The 18590-nt window shown below is 51.2% G+C and overlaps 1 long non-coding RNA gene across 2 annotated transcripts; it reads left to right on the top strand.

Annotated features, from left to right (window-relative positions):
• The first annotated feature begins 261 nt into the window (after positions 1–261).
• Positions 262–5161, top strand: LOC308179206. 2 transcript variants are annotated; one of them, XR_013940280.1, is made up of 5 exons: positions 262–1567; positions 1749–1781; positions 3199–3291; positions 3773–4014; positions 4336–5161. It is a non-coding gene; the product is annotated as an uncharacterized lncRNA (long non-coding RNA). The 2 variants fall into 2 exon arrangements; XR_013940281.1 differs by lacking the exon at positions 4336–5161 and having other exon boundaries at positions 264–1567; positions 3773–4325.
• The last annotated feature ends 13429 nt before the right edge of the window (positions 5162–18590 follow it).

Below are 18590 nucleotides of genomic sequence, written 5' to 3' on the forward strand. Positions count from 1 at the left end.
TTCATGGCCAGCGCCAGTGCAAAGGCACCTGGCGCTTTAGCCCAAAGGTGCCAATACACAGGTATCAGAGGCTGAGCCTGCTGTTGGGAGGAAACAAGTTGCAGATGAACACGATTTTCCATGAGCAACAGCTGTGTCCCTCGTGGCCAAATCTCCCTCCCTGTCCATCTGCACTCCTGGGCCCCTCATGTTGGTGTCCATCGGATGGCATAAGCAGGATGCAGTAGCAACAGCTAATAGTAAGTTTACCCAAATCATTCTTGGTTTTCAATATAATTAAACTATACATGGAATCTTACAGGAGTATTGTGAAACAAATTAAACCATGATTAAACCATGATTGCTTCTCTGATTCACACCTAACGATTCATTAGTTATTATTAGAACAAATGCAGTGACTATGGGGTTGCACTCCTAAAGCATATGGATTCTGAGGGTTTTAATTTGGTGGTTATGTTTTGTTTTGTTTTGTTTTATTTTGTTTTGTTTTGTTTTTGCATACACATGGAAGTTGCTCAACAGAGGGAATTGCAAGTAGGTGTTGTGGTGATGTGCCCATGGGTGCCCCAAATCTTGTACCTTTTCTGGTACCTGTGCAAAGTGGATGAAAAATGATACTGACCTTGGGTGGTTTTGCATCATACAGAAATGACATAGTTTTGTGGGAAAAGAGAGATTTGAGTCTGTGGATCCACACTGCAAGATGAATTGTTCAAATATATAGGGACTGGAATAAGCATGTACTTTGGGAATGAGAGCTTTTTGCCAGGCCTGGATTTACAGAGAAGACTGTTTTGCTGCGTGCTCGAGGGGATAGGGTGATGGTAGCTGGATGCATGCAGATCAGGGTTGTGTCCAGAACTGCTTTGCTCCTTTCATTGAGACATTTCTTGCTCTGACAGCTTCTTAGTGAGCTCATCAGTGGTGGTGAAGGACTCGCCGTCCAAGCCTTGAGCGGCTCCAAGTTTCCATGACAGATGGCCTTCAGAGACCATCTGTCGTGGAAACACAAACATTTCTGACAGCCTTCCCTCTCCCAAGGGTTGACTCTTCCCGTATTTAAAAGCAGAAGCCTTTTCCCAATACCACCCTTGGCTTTAGCTCCATGACTCGAAGTCCAGCATCAGCTGTCCTGTGCCATGGTCCAGCTGCCTGCACTGTACACTACAGTGCATGCATGCACATGTAATGATGCAACAGCAAGAGCTGCAAAAATTCCATGTGTGTATACACATGGCCTTTTTTTTTCATTTGGTTAGGAAGCAGCTGCAGTTGCATGGAGGCTGTTCCTTAAAAGTGAAGAATTTGAACACAATTAATAATCCCTTGCCAGGGTGATGCCCTTGGACAAACAAAAACTAATCCAGACCGTGTTTCTGCCTTCTTGCAACTTTTAATCTTCCATGTAAGCTACTGGGAACGTTTCTATGGTTACCTCCTAGAATATCAGTCTGCCAACATCAGGTCATTTCCATCATGGAACTTAAATTCAAGCTGGTCTTTTAGCTGTGCTGAGCTTTAGTACTGATTTTAGACTCCTGAAGAGCTGGAGGTGTACAACTTAGAGGTGAGTTCACCACTGGTTTTGTAGTGTCTGTCACAATGTTGATAGTGATACATGATGGAAAATCAGCAAGGGAAAGGCAAAATACCAAGAGTTTCATGTCCAGAAATTGTGAAGTCATGGGGCATAATGGCTATGGCAAAAAAGACTAATGATCATTTCATTAGGTTATCTCTTGTTTCAGGCTCTGGAAATCTCTGGAATTGCTGTCAGGAAGGTAAGCACAAAGACAACTTTTTTAGCATTGAATGCATTAATGTCATTCAGCAAAGTAGGTAAGATTTGTTATTCTCATCAAGGAACTGTGCGTGTTCATACAAGGGGTAAGCCATTTGCAAATGTGACAATGGATCAGATATATCCCTTCTCATAATAAGGAGAAGTGGGAATTTCGATGCTGTCTGGGCTACTGTATTTCTGCACTCAGCAGCTAATCACAATAACACATTCTCTAAGCCAAAATTCTTCCTGACCTGAGTTTGAATGCATGTGCAGCAGTGAAATATATCCCTCTAAGTGCAGTTTCTATTATCAAGTTGGATTAGAAATACGCTGTGAATATGAGAAAGAATTTTGAACCTTGTTGTCAGCTCTAAGCAGAACAATCACTTCTTTTTCTTTTCAAACCAGGGAGGTCATGTTGCTGATAGTCACAAAAATAAGCTTTTTCGAGTCAGCAGCTTTGCCTGATCTGTCGAAAATGTCACTACTTGCTGGTAAATATTCCAAAAGCCAGAAGTCTTTGTTTCAAAACCCAATTATGGTGGCTGACTGACAACAATGCACTTACTTATCACAGCATCCAAAACACCTGGCCACTTAAAAGCAACAATGCAAATAGTTAGGGCATCATAATTCTTGCAGTGCCCGAATAGCGAACAAAATTATTCCTATTAAGCATGAATTTTATGATAGTACAAGGACCTTAATTCTGACCCAAATGGAATGCTATTGTTCCACTGGTAAATTCAAAATGCAAACACAACACAAAGACTTTTTACAACAAGGGTATAAAAATTATATATATGTAGTTTCATGACATATCTTGCATAGCAGTGACATTATTCCTGGTTTCAGTGCCAAACAAAGTCAAAAACAAATCTGAGGCACAGAACAGATCTCTGAATATGGTTAGAGAAAATTCTTTAAGCCATGGCAACTAACTCAGAAACTCAGAGGCTTGTAAAATACCTTCAGTAAAAGGTAAATAGAGTATAAAGATTTAATGCATGCCTAGAGGTCTGTCTGGGTGTCAGGCCAACTAATCATGCTGCTGAAGGCATGAATTCTTGCTTTATGTAGGGATTTACAAGTGACCTGGGACTCCATTAGGAAACCCAAAGGATTAAAAAGGGGGAGCTGTAGGGAAGATCCCAGACGGTTTGCTTGGAAATTGTACCTGTACTTAGCAAACACTGCAGGGCTACGTCTATAACACGGGATCCAGAAGGCAGGAATCAACATCCTGAAGAAGGGGTTAGCAAGTCTGGTGTCATAAAAAAAAGATGTCAAGCAATGGGCTGAAGTTTTTAATGCATTGAAGAGGAGAGGTGGTTGGTGGAAGCATCTCCCCCTCTCCAGGCTTGCTAAAAGCTCTGCATGCAGGTGTACTGCCTACTGTTTTCTTGCTGCAGCTGTGGCGTGAACTGAGGATGGGGCTGAAGGAAGCATCTGAAAGACCTTTGGCTGCTGGCAAAAGGGAGAAAAGCCAAAAAATTAGCCTGCTGGTAAGGTGTTTGATTGGAGGGCAGAGAGTCAAAATCAGTGAGCGGTTTGGGTGCTTTACTCTGGAAAGGAGGAGTGCGACCCTTCAGGATGGTGGAGTTGGGAGCAGAGAAAGAGGAGGTCCTTCCTCCCTCCTCACCTGCCAAGGAGGAGGGAGGGCAGTGGGCATCCCCGGGGGGCTGGTGCAGGGACGTGAGCTCTGTCTGTGGATGTCTGTGGCTGGCTGTGAGTGGCATGGGGAAGTGGTGAATGCCCCAAGGGCCTTGCGGGAGGGACACAGCACGTGGGAAACCTGACTGTGCTGAGCTGCAGGTAGCGGGGCTGGATCTGGGGATTCACCCTCCATGGGGACACCACCCAGGTCCTGTGGGGTTGCTCCTGGGGAGGGAGTCCCACATAAGAGGCTCCTGGCCAGCCCCTGCTCTTGATGCCCATGCAGAGGCTCTGTGTGGCTCAGTCTCCGCTTCTTTTCTCTCCTTGCAGAGCACAAACAACGTCAACAGCTCCAGCATCATCAGGCACAGAAGGACAGACCCAGAGGAACCGCTCAGAGCTGCCATGCCCCACACATCACACACATCCATCTGTTCTCCTCGTGCCCCAGAGCAAATCACTCAGCATGGCAGGTAAAGCCTCTCTGCAACCTGCACCTGGAGTTTGCACCTGTGCCATGGGAGCCTCTGCGCATGAACCAGGATTCCTCCTTCCCTTCATTAACTACACAGGTATTTACGGGAAACTTGCTCTGATGGAAGCACCAATGCAGCTGCTCTGTCCAGTCTCCCACCCTGGAGCAAAACAAGGCTTTGCTGCTGCCCTTGGACTAGATGCCAAGGGATGCTCCACGTTTCCCTGGTCCAGACCCCTCTTTCTTCATGAGCCCTCTGCACCTTGCTGTAATGCATTAAACCACAGTGCTCCTCACAGCGATGGCCTGCTTGGAAGAAGAAAACTGGGGTCTTCGTAGGCTACTGAGTCTCCACCACGGACTTGCTGTCTCCATGCTCTCATTCCCACAAGAATGTGTTTTTTTTTTTTTTCCTAAGGTGAAGACTTCCCATTCAACCTTACTTACAACCAACAATCCAAACTTCTTCCCAGCCATGTTTGTGCAGCTATGCGCCTCTGTCACGTGGACCAGCTTCATGAACATGTTTCCTAATTAAACCTGAATGGTACATAAGAAAATGTCTTCTATAACTAATTATTTCATGCACAATCTGAAAACTAGTTAAGATCGTGTTTATGGTGTTATTAGATGTGTGTTCCTTTTCCAGCGTAGCTGAGAAAGGAAGCATTTGTCTGAACTAAAGTCAGATAGGGCTGTCCGCAGCCATCAGACACACTGTGGCTTTGTCTCTGGCGTCAAAGGAGATTTAAGGCAATTCTCTGTCTTTGACGCTGCCTGGCAACGTTGGGAAGGCTTTTTTTCCTAATCTGTGAAACAGTAAGAAAGCCATTAAATGGTGCAGAGAAGGAAGGAGGGCACAGACATGACGTCTGTCTGTGCTGGCAGGGAGACTCTGCCTTGACGCTGGGAGGGAGACCACCAAGATGCGTCCTTGCCACAGGGGAGGCACAGCCAAAGGTTCAACCCACATGTTTGTACCGAGCAGTGCTTTTGACATTTGCTTCCCACAAGATTTTCCTTCTCATTAGTGCTTGGTTCATCATTTTGTGTTACTATCATACATCTTCAATGTGAAACTAAAAAAAAAAATAAAAATCTTCTGCAGATCTATTTAATGAGACACGAGCACAAATGGCATTACAAGATAATTCTTAAATATGTGAGCATTAAATCTGATGGAGAATTTATGCAATCGAATCACTTATTTATTTAGATGTTCAAAGCACCTATCCATAACAGTGAGTAAATTAAAAACATGCAAGCAGGGATAATCCCACAGGATAAAGCCAGTACTAATCTCTCAGTCTTTTGCTGGAGACAGGCTGTCTAATAGATTTTTCCATTCTCAAGTATTCGGGCTCAGTTTGATCCCCTTTTTGCGTGAGGGAAATGCTCTGTATTTCTAAGTCCCTGTCATTAAATCCCAATCAGGCTGCTGTGAAACGCAGCCCTAGGAACCGCACAATGAGGTTGGGTGCCTCCGCTGGCATGGTGTGTCAGGGATGTTTCTGGACAATTAAATGTGATTTTTTGTACTTTTCTGTTATTCCTGCACTGATGATGTTTTATTATCTCAGCTAGGCAGGGCTGCAGCCCATTCCAGAGAATGAGAAATGGAAAGACCCAAAGAAGAGGTTTGAAAAGCTACCAGTAGGCAAACTGAAAAATTCCCCTCGAAGTGCTAATTTTTTCTTTATTGCACTAACAACAGCATACATTGCTGTTCTTGGCCAATACTGGTATGTTTGTTTAAAAAACAAACCTATGAAACCCCCAAAGTGCTTCTGGTAAAAAATAAAATAAAAATAAAATAAAAAATTATTAATTCTGAAACAAAATATTTCCTTGGTGTTGCAGAGCCTGTAACCCAGATGTTGCTACTTGCTGCTGCAAGTCTGGAGCGACTTGCTGCTAGCTGGGAGTCGCTGAGTACCACCCACCAGATACTTCATGTGTTCTCAGAATCAACAGGCAGCTGCCATGGCTGGAAGAGTCAAGGTCATACTCAGGAATAATGAGATAGCCAAACTCAGGTTGATGGGGACCTCAGGAGGTCTCTAGACCAACCTTCTGCTCAGAGGAGGATCAGCTTGAGGTCAGATCAGGTTGCTCAGGGTTTTATTCAGTCTGGTCTTGCAAACTTCAAGGAGGGAGACTGCACAACCTCAGATACAGACATCTGCCCCACATGGGGACACGGAAGTGTTGATGTCTTAATGCTGAGCTGAAACCTGCTTTAAGAGACAGCTGGGGCTTCTCCCTCTGTCTCTACCTGGCATGGTACAGTGGAGAAATGACAGTTCTTACACTAACTCTGCTTCCCAAAACATCATCCCTGTGGTTGTTATCACACCCGGGAGCTGCTGCAGTGGAGTATGGCTCTGCTGGGCCAGGCACTGTGCAAAAAGCATGAAAAGAGACCTGCTGCCCTAAGGAGCTGGATAGATATCCCTGGGTATGGTCAGGTCCTGCCCGAAAGCACTGAAGCTTTGCTCTCCTAAAGGCTGCACAGAGTCCCGAAATAACTGGGCTCTGTATAAATGGCTCTTTTAATTCAATTACTTAGTAAAATTGATTTGATTAAGAGCACAGCCTAGATGGGATTATTGCAGGGCTGCAGAGAGGGCTTGCTATGCTCTTAGAAGTAAGAGGAAGGACTCACACCACTGAAAATTCAGACATCAGCAGCATCAGCACTGCCTTTTGAGCATTTTCCCCTGCTCATAGTGTCGTTGAGGAGGCTGCAGGGTGAAGACGTGGCACAGTGGGCCTTGCTGTGGTCTCCTGCTGCTGTGGGCACTGCAGACTGACTTTGGAGCACCCAGCAGTGCCAGCACAATGGTGTGCATGGTTTGGAGCCCGTGAGGCTGCCTCATGGGGTGCCCTCCACAGGGGTGGGTGCAATTATCAGGGTAGCGGTGCAGATGATGCTAGCACAGGTTTTTGTGGAGACAGTGTTACTTGGCTCTTGGTTGTCTGAAGGGATGCCTCAGAGGCACATTAGGCGCTGGAGGTCTCAATGAGCTTTGTGGGCAGCATCTCTTGGTCAGGAGAGCGGTGCCTGAGGTGTAGCTGCACAGGACGTGCAGCTGACAGTCATCCAGTGCCTTCCACAAGCTTCTGGTACCGTCATGGAGCACGACTCACCCTGTGCCTGTGGCAACATTTGTGGCAACATTGCAGCTTTGGCCACAGCATCTTACAGGAGCCACCGTTTGTGGTAAGCCGGTCCTCCCTCCTGTATGGGGAATAGTTTCCCTTGTGGCCCTCACCATCAGATAATGCTGGCCTGGGACATGAATCCCTTCTCTGCCACCCTCCTTGGTGCCAAGAACATGGAGAGCTCAGGAGCCTTGCCAGGGCTGGGGCTGGCCTCTGGAGTGCCCATGACTGCACGCAGCTTGATGACAGTTTCCGCCTGTGTTTGGGGTGGGAGGGAGCCTGAAAATAGTTCCCACTGTAGGAACAAGGCCAGGTCTTCACACGCTACCTTCCTCATTCTCTGGCCTCTGCCACGAACTAAGGCTGGATCCCTGCAGCCTCAGAGCTGGAGCCCATCTTCTAGCTCTCCTGGCCAGCAGGATGTCTTCCTGCACATGCAGGCATCTTGGCTCCTAATACATTTTCCCCAATGAAAACAAAGTGGCTTAGAGCTCGAGGTATCACAACCTATAAACATTTCAGCCCCTGCCACCCCCAGCCATCTCCTGCAGTCCCCTGGATAGAGCTATTATAAAACCCAGCTCCTGATAACTCATCCTGGCAACACAGGGGAGATTTTGGTTTAATTGCAGTTGTTAATTCATTTTATCACTGCAAACTCTGCAACCTGATGGGAGAAGTGAAATTGCGTTAATGGATGGCTCCAATCTCTCAGCGCTTGGTGGACAGTTTAGCAGTGAGCCCTTCACTCTCCTGTCCTTGGCCAGAACTGCCTGCCACGCTCCCCAGCTCTCCTCCTGAGAGCCCCTCCAGCTGGGCAAGCTCAGGCTGCCAAATGGCCCTCCTTGCTCTAGGTCTCTGTGATGGCAGCAGAAGACAGGCCATTACCAAACCTGTGGGTAAAGGTGTCTGGCAAACAGCTCTGCAGCAGCATCAAGGCTGCAAAGCTCTTGTGAGGACCCCTTTGGAGGGCTTGCTGCAGGGAAAAGAGCTCAAGTTCTGCTGCTCTGTAGGTAATACGCTGAGCAGCTGCCGCTGCTTGGTGGGAAGCTGCATGCCCAGCATGAGTTTGCAATGGATATCCAAGGGTACCAGCCTTCCTAGGAGAGCAGAAGGAAGCCTCGGTTCCTGCATTACCTGGCAGCAGCAAGTCCCCTGCATGCAGATACTGGCATGGGGGACATGGAACCTCTGTGGGAATGGCCAAAACCATCACAGCTGCCTTCTGCTGTGCCAGTGTGAGACCAATGTGTGGTGAAGCCAACTCTCGTGCAGTCATACTGGTTGTCCCCTGCAGTCCTGGTGGCTTCCTGTTCTCTTTGCTAACCAAGGCAACAGGGTCCCACCAGTCCGGTCCTTGCTTTTCCTCCCCGCTGCTGTGGTGCTAGGTTTGACAGCCACACTTCTTTTTCCTCATACCATCTCATTAGCTCTCTTAGTCTCTGCTCTTCCTTCTGGCTCCAATAAACCCCTCCTTGCAACGTTCTCTGTTTCCCATTAATCACTGTTTACTAGATATGTACATATTTATTGCTTTTTATCTTGTTTAATCTATCTGGTCTTACAGTCCCTATTCATTGTTGCTGCTTCCTTCCTAACTCCCACCCATTTATCTTTGTCTGCTGTTGCATCTGCTTGAGTACGATTTGATTATCGCCTGCCAGTCCTCATGCCAGCCCCATGCTCTGTGGTGTGACTTGATTCTGCAGAACAGCAGGTCTCCTAAAATCATCATTACCTGAGTTACAGTGGAGATGGGAAGAGATCCCTCCCCCACCCTCCTCCAGATCTGGTGTCCTCTCTGCCTTGCTTAGGAGGGAAGTGGATTTAACATGCAATGGGTCATCTGTCTTTGGGGGCCTAAAAGATTCCCAGGTATTTCATTCCACAGCTAGATGCACCCAGCAGAAGAGCTCCCTGTTTCAGCCAGAGGTCCATCTAAACCTTGTACCTCCGACAGTAATGTCCAGAAAACTATGAGCTCTTCTTTCCTCATGGTCTCATTCACCACAAAAGGAGCAATCGAGAGCATGGCTTTTCTGGAAAAAAAAAAAAAAAAAAAAGCATCATGAGGCGCCTGGGAGACTCAGGAAAAATCACGGGCTTCTTTCTAAGTCACAAATGGCCATACATGGTAAGATGGCTCAGAAATGTATCTGCTTTGAAACTGTGCCACTCTGATGCCAGCAGCTCAGCTGTGGTCCCTTTTGCATCTCTCTCCATGGCGTGGAGCAAGAACATCATCCAGTGTGGCAGCTGAACATACCTATGTGACCAATGCTATGGCAAATGGCACGCAGTGAGCCAGAAGCCAGTCCCACCTTTCTGCAAGCATTTGCCTTTCCACGTGGTTTGCTCAGGGTCTTTGGTGACTTTCCGAACTCCAGCTAGGCCGGGGTGTAATATTCCAAAAAGACACAAATCAATTCAGTCATTTAATTAGCTGCCTTATTAGATGGAAGCTCTGTGCAAGGCAGATTGATATCGGGCAAGAGCTCTGGGGGCAAAAGCAACGCAACCTAGAACGTCTCCTCAGAGAAGGTACAGCCGCCTACCGACCTCAGGGGTGGGATGGAGAAAAGCTGCTGGCTTTAGGCCAGCATAACAGTATTTGTAACAGCTAACAGCCTTGAAGTTGGAGGTTTCCTAGATACTGGTGGGAACAATAAACTCCCAGTTAAACCGGAGCTAGTGTGGGATATGCTGCTGCACCTGAATGCATAGAGGTCCATGGGGGCTAATGAGAGTCACCCGAGAGCACTCAGGCAGCTGGCTGATGTCTTCAAGGGACCTCTCTCAATTAATTTTCAATGGCATTGGGAATCCAGAGAGGTCCCGGTTGACTGGAAGCTGGCAAATGTGGTCCCAATTTTCAAGAAGGGCAAGAAAGAAGAACCTGGCAATTCCAAGTGTGTCAGCCACAGTTCTGTGCCTGGTATTTTATTTTTTTTATTTTTTGGGTGGTCCTTTGTGGACTCAAGAGTTGGACTCGATGATACTCGTGAGTCCCTTCCAACTCAGATAGTCTGTGATTGTCCAAATGGCCTGCTGCAGCAAGGCCACCCCGAGCAGGGGGCCCAAGTCCAGGCAGCTTTTGAAGATCTCCCAGGAGGGAGCAAGCAGTGCAGGGCTCTGGCACCACTGCAGAGAGCCTGGCTCTGTCCCCTCTGCAGCCTCCCTGCAGGTGCTTACAGACATTGCCAGCCTCCTCCTGAGCCTCCTCTTCTCCAGCTCCCTCAGCCTCTCCTCACAGCAGAGCTGCTCCAGTCCCTCCCGCATCTTGGTGGCCTTCCACTGGACTCACTCCAGTGTGCCCAGGTCTGTCTCGGACTGGGGAGCCCAGAATCGGTGCCAGCACTCCAGCTGTGGCCTCCCCAGAGCTGAGCAGAGCAGAGGATCACCTCTCTGGAGCTGCCGGCAACACCGTGCCCAATGCAGCCCAGGACAGCGTTTGCCTGCTGTGCGGCCAGGCCTCGTTGCAGGCTCACGGTCAAGTTGGTGTGCGGCAGGACTCCTGGGTCCTTTCCAGGCGCGTGCCCGCAGCCTGTCCCGGTGCTGGGCTTGTTCCTCCTCAGGTGCAGCACTCTGCTCTGCTCCTCGGTGAACCCCACGAGGTTCCTACCAGCCCATTTCTCCAGCCTGGCCGGGTCCCTCTGGGTGGTGTCCCTCTGGTGACTCAGCCACTCCCCTGGTTTTGTGTCATCCCCAGATTTATTGAGGGTGCACTCTCCCCATCATCCAGACCGTTAACGAAGCTGTTAAACGGAACTGGAGCCAGCACTGACCCTGGAGCATTCTGCTCGTTGATGGCCTCCTACTGGACTCCATGTCGCTGACCTGCAGCCCCCGAGCCCGGCTGATCAGCCCGGTTCTAACCCTGCTCCCTGCCTGCCCATGGGGATGGGATGGGATGGGATGGGATGGGATGGGATGGGATGGGATGGGATGGGATGGGATGGGATGGGATGGGATGGGATGGGATGGGATGGGATGGGATGGAGGTGGCACCAGGACAGGGAGAGGCACTGGTACCCGCAGTGGGGCAGGGACTGGGATGGGGCAGGACAGGGTTCTTTCCGGGCGCGTGCCCCCAGCCTGTCCTGGTGCTGGGCTTGTTCCTCCCCAGATGCAGCAATTTGCCCTTCCCATTGCTGAGCAACTTGGGGTTTGCGCCTAGGCAGGGCACAGCCCCAGATGCCCACGAGAGCAGCAGCACCACGCCGTGACTGCGCAGGAGGCATCTGGGTGCCGCCGTGGCCGGGCCACAGCAGCAGTGCAGGCTGGCAGGAGAGCAGAGCCCCAGCTGCGGGGTCAGAGGCTGTGGTGAGGAGGAGGCCAGGCTGGGGTGATGAGACCGGAGCATGGGCTGGGCTGGAGACCCCAGGCTGGAAACACCTTCCTGGGAGCGGCTGCCGAGACGCAGGCTGGAGCAGGGCAGCGGGTGCTGTCAGGGCAGCAACGCAACAGGGCAAAGAGTGGGCACGGCATCGGGAAAGGGAGGAGAAAGCAGCAGGGGGTGGGGATGGCAATGAGCACTCTGCTGTTTGCAACACTGACTCGTTTTCCATGATTTTATTTGTTCTCTGTGTGCTGGAATAGGACCCTGATGACCTTTGGGTCCTTTGGGGCCGGTGTGTCCCCCAGCTGCTCTCCGGCGCTGGTCTCGGAGAGTCTTCTATTGTCGCCGGCGGGGTGGCCTCTTCTTGGGTGGTGCAGAGGCCTGGGAGGAGTTGGTCTTCCTCTTGGGGGCTTGCCGGGGCCCCCCGGGTGGGCAGCCCCTGCCCCGCCTGGCGGTGGAGGGACCTGCTGCAGCCTCCTGTGTCTCCTCTTGAGGTGCTGCCTGCTCCATGGGGACTGCAGCAGGGGGGGAGTGAGGGCGGCTGCCATTCCCTCGAAGGGCATCTCTTGATGTACCGGGCACCTCATCCCTGCTGGAGCTGGCAGACTGGAGAGAGGGGACTGGGCCAGGTGCAGGAGCCACTCCTTCAGGGCCAGATGGGCCGGGTTCTGGCACGGGGCTGGCCTCCCGATGCTCGGCTGCAGGGGGAACGTTGAGGCCCAGCAGGCGGTGGGCCTCCCTGCCGCACTGTCGCACGGCGACGTCCAGGAGGTGACGCACAAATGTCGCCGCGTTCTCGCTGAGGTCTTCCTCCAGCAGCTGGACCAGCATCTCTTCCCCCAGTCCGAAGAGGCGCAGGGTCTCCCTGATGGCGTTCTCCAAGATGAGCGCCTGCGAACGCCGTGTTTGGAAAATGCGCCCCAGCTCCTGGCGCACCCAGGAGAGCAGGGGCTGGAGCAGAGCAGGGTGCTCCCGGAAGAGTTGTCCCCAGGTGTCCGCGGGGAGGCCGCCCACCAGAGGGCTGGGTGCCAGCCATGCAGCCCATGGCCAAGCTGCCTGGGCGTCAGGGCGGCTGTCGGCATCGATGGATGCTGCTGCCGACGGGCTGATGACCAGCTCCTCAAACTTGTCATCCGACTGCACCGAGTGCTTGATTGATGTCAGCCTCCGCCTGCAGAGTGGGCACTCGGGCTTGCTGTCAGCCCACTGCTGGATGCACGGGAAGCAAAATTGGTGGTGGCATGGCATGGTGAAAGCGGGGCTGCCCCAGGTGTCCAGGCATATGGGGCAGCGGGTGTCCAATGCCGCGTCCATGCTTGCCACCAGCTGCAGTGGGCTGGGGGGAGCAGCAGGTGACGATGCGCTCCCTGGTACAGACACTGCAGCAGCGGGTGTCGCTCTGGAAGAGGAAGAGAGGGGCCACTGTCATTCTCTGGCCTGGGGAGGGTCCCTCAAGGAGGAACTCTCCGCTGGCAGATAGAGGTGTCCCTGCGCTGCCTACCTCTGCTGCTGCAGGTGCTCCTCCTGGATGTCCCAGCTGCCTGGTCGGAGCAGGGCTGGGAGAAAAGCAGAGGTGGATCTGGGGACGTGAGCCTCTGAGAGCTACACGAAGCAGCTCTGAGACCACGAACCAGCACCAAGGCACAACTAATGCCTCACTCCAGCCCTCACACAACCGCTCGGCTGGAGGGGAGGCACAAGTCGCTGGGCTGAGTTGCCGTGCCCAGATTTAAGCAGTGAGGGCCACGCAGTCACAAATCGTCACCTGGAGACATCCCAGAGCATCAGCGGGATGTCACAGACAGTTGCCAGGCACATCGCCACCCACCAGTAGGGGACATCGCCCCTGGGATGTCACAGCCCATCACTGCGACATCACAATGGGCCATCCTCACCTGCAGCACGTTCTCTCCAGCAGTTCTCCAGCCCCAGCACATGTTTCTGGGGTTTCCGCTGTGCCACTGCCTGCTCCATGCACCACGTCTTGTGGGCTTGGCGTTGGTGTTTCATATCAACCCCTGAGGCCCTGAGGCCTTGGCTGTGTCTTCCCAGGGCCCCTTTGGGCCCTTCTGCCTATGGCACGCAGCCACAGGCATGCACAGCAAGAGGGTTTCTTCCAAAAAACCTCATGCTTCCCTCTGAGGCCGCAGGACAAAGTCGTACAGGCTCTCCCCATCTCTGGCACTGCTGGCCAGCCCTCTGGGATGTCCAGGTCCTTCCAAGTGAGGTCAAAAGGAGTCCCTGGCTGGCTCTCGGAGATCTTCTCCTCCTTGTAGGGCAATAAGAATGATATAAAGGTGTTAGAGAGCATCCAAAGGAGTGCAACAAAGATGCTAAAGGGTCCAGAGGAGAAGACATATGAGGAGTGGCTGAAGTCACTCGGATTGTTCAGCCTGGAAGAGGCTGAGGGGAGACCTCACTGCAGTCTACAGCTTCCTCATGAGGGAGAGCGGAGAGGCAGGCGCTGGTCTCTCTCTTCCCTCTGGTGACTTGTGATTCAGTGATAGGACCTGAGTGAATGGCCTGTAGCTCGCCCGGCACCACTAGCAGGGCTTACATAGGCTACAATTAAAAGAAGAATAAAAGCCGTGACAGTTCCACAGACAATGTCTTGGTCTGACTCAGAAGCGAGTTCACAGCAGTGCCTGTGGGTGCTGCTAGCAACGGCGTTTATGGGGGACTCTCGCCTTGAGTCCTGGGATACTCTGACTCGCCAGGACACTCTCTAACAGTTTGTGACTCTCTAGGACACACTGTGAGACTCTGTGATGATTTCTTTCCATTTACAAATGTTTCAAACACAAATCACAAAATCACTCTTCTGTGCCAATGGTTACATAAGAAGCCCCCAATCCCTTTTTTTGCATCTTCTCAAGACTTAGCAGAACACTGAAGGATGTGCTCATGGGAGAACCTTTCCTTCTGCTGCCTTACTTTCGTGTGCTGCAACAGAAGATCCATGATCCAGTATGCTTCCTGATTTCCAAGCTGATGACCCAAATCAGGTTTCAACGACAACAACGTAACACAGAGTACATCAACTGGGCATTACAAGGACATGACCTTCTCTGAAAAATCCCTGTTGCTCTGTTCCTTGTTACAGACGTTTTAAAAGCCTTGATTCAGCAGGTGGTTTGTTCAAACAACCGCTCAGCATCAAATCATAGAAACATGGCATGGTTTGGGTTGGAAGCGACCTTAAAGATCGTCTAATTCCAACTCCTGCCAGGGGCAGGGACACCTCCCACTAGACCAGGTTGCTTGAAGCCCCATCCAACCTGGCCTTACGCACTTCCAGGGATGGGGCATCCACAGCTTCTCTGGACAACCTGTTCCAGTGCCTCACCACCCTCATCATGAAGAAGTTCTTGCAAATATCTAAATCTACCCTCTTTGCACTTAAAGCCATTATGCCCTGTCCTATCACTGCACTCCCTGATAAAAGAGTCCCTCTTATGCTTTCTTGTAGCCCCCTTTAGCTACTGGAAGGCCTCTATAAGGTCTCCCCGGAGCCTCGTCTTCTGCAGGCTGAACAATACCACCGTCCACAGCCTGTCTTCATAGGAGAGCTGCTCCAGCCCTCATGATAATCCTCATGACCTCCTCTGGACTCTCTCCAACAGATCCATGTCCTTCTTTTGCTGGGGGCCCTGAGCTGAACGCAGGGCTCCAGGTGGGGTGTCACAAGAGCAGGGCAGAAGGGGAGAATCATCTCCCTCGCTCTGCTGGCCACGATGCTTTTGGTCCAGCCCAGGATACGGTTGGCTTTGTGGGCTACAAGCGCACATAGCTGGCTCATGTGGAGCTTCTCGTCAACCAACACCCCCAGATCCTTCTCCTCTGGACTGCTCTCAATCCATTCTCTGCCCAGCCTGGATTTGTGCTTGGGATTGCGCCAGCCCAGATGTGGGACCTTGCACTTGGCCTTGTTGAACCTCATGAGGTTGCACGGGCCCACCTCTCAGGCCTGTGCAGGTCCCTCTGGATGGGATCCCTTCCCTGCAGCAAGTTGACCACACCTCACAGCTTGATGTCATTGGCAAACTTGCTGAGGGTGCACTCGATCTCACTGTCCATGTCACCAACAAAGATATTAAAAATCGCCGGTCCCAATCCTGAGCCCTGAGGAACACCACTCGTTGCTGACCTCCACCAGGACACTGAGCTGCTGACCACAACTCTTTGAGTGTGACCATCCAGCCAATTTGTTATCCACCGTGTGGTCCATCCATCACATCCTTGTCTCTTCAATATAGAGACCAGGATAGCATGGGGGACAGCGTCAAATGCTGTGCACAAGTCCAGGCAGATGATGTCAGTTGCTCTTCCCCTATCCATCAATGCTGTCGTAGAAGGCCACCTGATTTGTCAGGCATGATCTGCCCTTAGTGAAGCCATGTTATCTGTCATCAGTCACCTCCTTATTTTCCAAGTGCCTTAGCAGAGTTTCCATGAGGATCAGGTGAGACTGATGGGCCTGTAGTTCCCTGGGGCTTCTTTTTAAAAATAGGGGTTATGTTTCCCTTCTTCCAGTCTGTGGGAACTTCACTGGACTGCCACAACTTCTCAGATGTGACAGATGGTGGATCATGCCACTTTTGGCATGACTTGACCTTTGGAGACTGTGAACTGCAGCCCACAGCAGCTCCTCTCCCTTTCCCAGATCAGAAAGTAGGTCACTGAGTAAGAGCATGAGAGAGCAATGGGTTTTCTTTCATGTTGGTGGCTGTGCACAGAGCCACGGGAAGGAAATCAAATGCCACTGTTCTGTTTCTCATCCAGGACAGATGAAATGTAGCAGGAAAAATACAGCAGGTCAATTATTTGCTCGTATTCAAATGCTTCGTGGTCACCGTGATCTTCACGGTTTAGACAGTCTCCTGGCGGGATGCAGCTTAATGCTGGCAAAGGGAAAAGATGAAAGAAGCAGGCACTGAATGAAGGTTGATGGGCGCAGACTTTGCTGCAGGGGGCTGGCAGACGTGGCTGGCCAGGGCTGGCGGGCAGGCTGTCGCATCCAGTGCATAGCCCCTTGCACCTTGTGTGCCAGGACTGGATAAAGGGTCACTGCTGAGGAGCACGCACCAGCATCTGGTTGAGAAGAAATGTCAGGGAAGACAGAGAAGGAGAGAAACCACTGGGAGTGGGCACAGATACATGGGGCCAGTAATGATTTTTACTTTATTTTGGTTTTCTTTGCTGAAGCACAGGTGGGGGACATGTGAGAATCACCTTTCTGGGGGACACTTGGAAGAGCTGAAGGTAATGGACAAGTCCGTGTGGTGGGCAGGGGTTTCCTAGTCTCTTTCTGACTCTGGGATGTCAGTAAGTAGGAGCACAGGAGCTGTCAGAACAAATGAGAGGAGATTTCAGCAGTTGTTCCCCTTGTGAGGGCAATCAACCTACAGGAGAAATCCCAGAAGAGCCACCGAGTGGGACCTAGAGCCAGGTACCTCTGTTTCTGCTGAGCCCATGGCATGTGCTCAGATTCCACACACCAGCCGAGGAGGAGGATCTTAATGACAAGGAGGATCGTAATGATGATGAGGATCTTCTACAGGCTGGGAGATGAGTGGTTAGAAAGCTGCCTGGCAGAGAAGGACCTGGGAGTATTGGTCGATAGTCGGCTGAATATGAGCCGGCAGTGTGCTCAGGTGGCCAAGAAGGCCAACAGCATCCTGGCTTGTATAAGAAACAGTGTGGCCAGCAGGGCTAGGGAGGTGATTGTCCCCCTGTACTCGGCTCTGGTGAGGCCGCACCTTGAGTACTGTGTTCAGTTTTGGGCCCCTCGCTAAAAGAAGGACGTCGAGGTGCTCGAGAGAGTCCAGAGAAGGCCAGTGAAGCTGGTGAGGGGTCTGGAGAACAAGTCTTACGAGGAGCGGCTGAGGGAGCTGGGATTGTTCAGCCTGGAGAAGAGGAGGGAGGCTCAGGGGCGACCTTATCGCTCTCTACAGGTACCTTAAAGGAGGCTGTAGCGAGGTAGGGGTTGGTCTATTCTCCCACGTGCCTGGTGACAGGACGAGGGGGAATGGGCTAAAGTTGCACCAGGGGAGGTTTAGGTTGGATATTAGGAAGAATTTCTTTACTGAAAGGGTCGTTAGACATTGGAATGGGCTGCCCGGGGAAGTGGTTGAGTTGCCATCCCTGGAGATCTTTAAAAGACATTTAGATGTAGAGCTTAGTGATATGGTTTAGTGGAGGACTTGTTAGTATTAGATAAGAGGTTGGACTGGGTGATCTTGGAGGTCTCTTCCAACCTAGATGATTCTGTGATTCTGTGATCTTAATGACAGGGCAGCAGAATAAGACAGGAGTCTGCCCGCTTGATCCTTGGCATGGGGCAGACCCCCCACCTGACTACATAGGAGTCACAGTGCTTGAAGGAGAAAAGCAGACCAACCAGCCCAACCAAACCAAATCCCCTGAGTTCAGTGCAGGTAAGTTTACTGGGATACAGGGCTGGTCTGAGACCACTTCACTGCAGCACCATAAGTGGCAGGTAGATCTTCCAGCTCAGATGGGAGCTGGGCATCTCCTGGAGGACTCTGGAGGGCCTGGGAGCTAAGCAAAGAACTGTCTGCAGCCAGCAAGGGAATTCCTGGAGCCTCTTGGGAACTGTGAGCACAGGAGGCAGATTTGGCACTGATCACAGAGATGGGTCTGCACTTCCCTGGGTATTCACAGCCAAAGCTGTGCTGTGAGAGAAAGGAGCTGTCATACCTCCCTCTCTAAATGCACGCTGTCCAGAGAGGGCAGGAATCTCTGGCTCAGTTCTCTTTGGTAGTGGTGACTGCAGGTATCACTTTGACAAGGACATTCCTGGCTCCCTCCTGGTGACACCAGAGCAGAAGAATGCTTTGTGCTGGAGGGCTTCCTGGGAGGCTCTCCTGGAAGACTCCGGCTCCGTGGTGGGGTGCTCCTACCTCACCCTGGCAAGGGAGGGCAGCGCACCATGATCCTGCTGGAGCAGTGCTGTGGTACGACATGGGAAGGCACGATTTGTGAGCATAATAAATATGTTAATCTGCAGAAATTAAATCTTCCTAATTAAGAAATATCTTCTGAGGCTTTTGCTTCTCCCTTCCAAAGCTGTTGAGTGTGCACGGAGCATCTCTCATCTACTCTGATGTGTTTAAAAGGGCCAATGGTGCCAATCACGCACTGTCCAT

The sequence above is a fragment of the Anser brachyrhynchus genome (genome assembly GCF_964034855.1).
Source record: "Anser brachyrhynchus genome assembly, chromosome: 17".
In the NCBI taxonomy this organism is placed as follows: Eukaryota; Metazoa; Chordata; class Aves; order Anseriformes; family Anatidae; genus Anser; species Anser brachyrhynchus.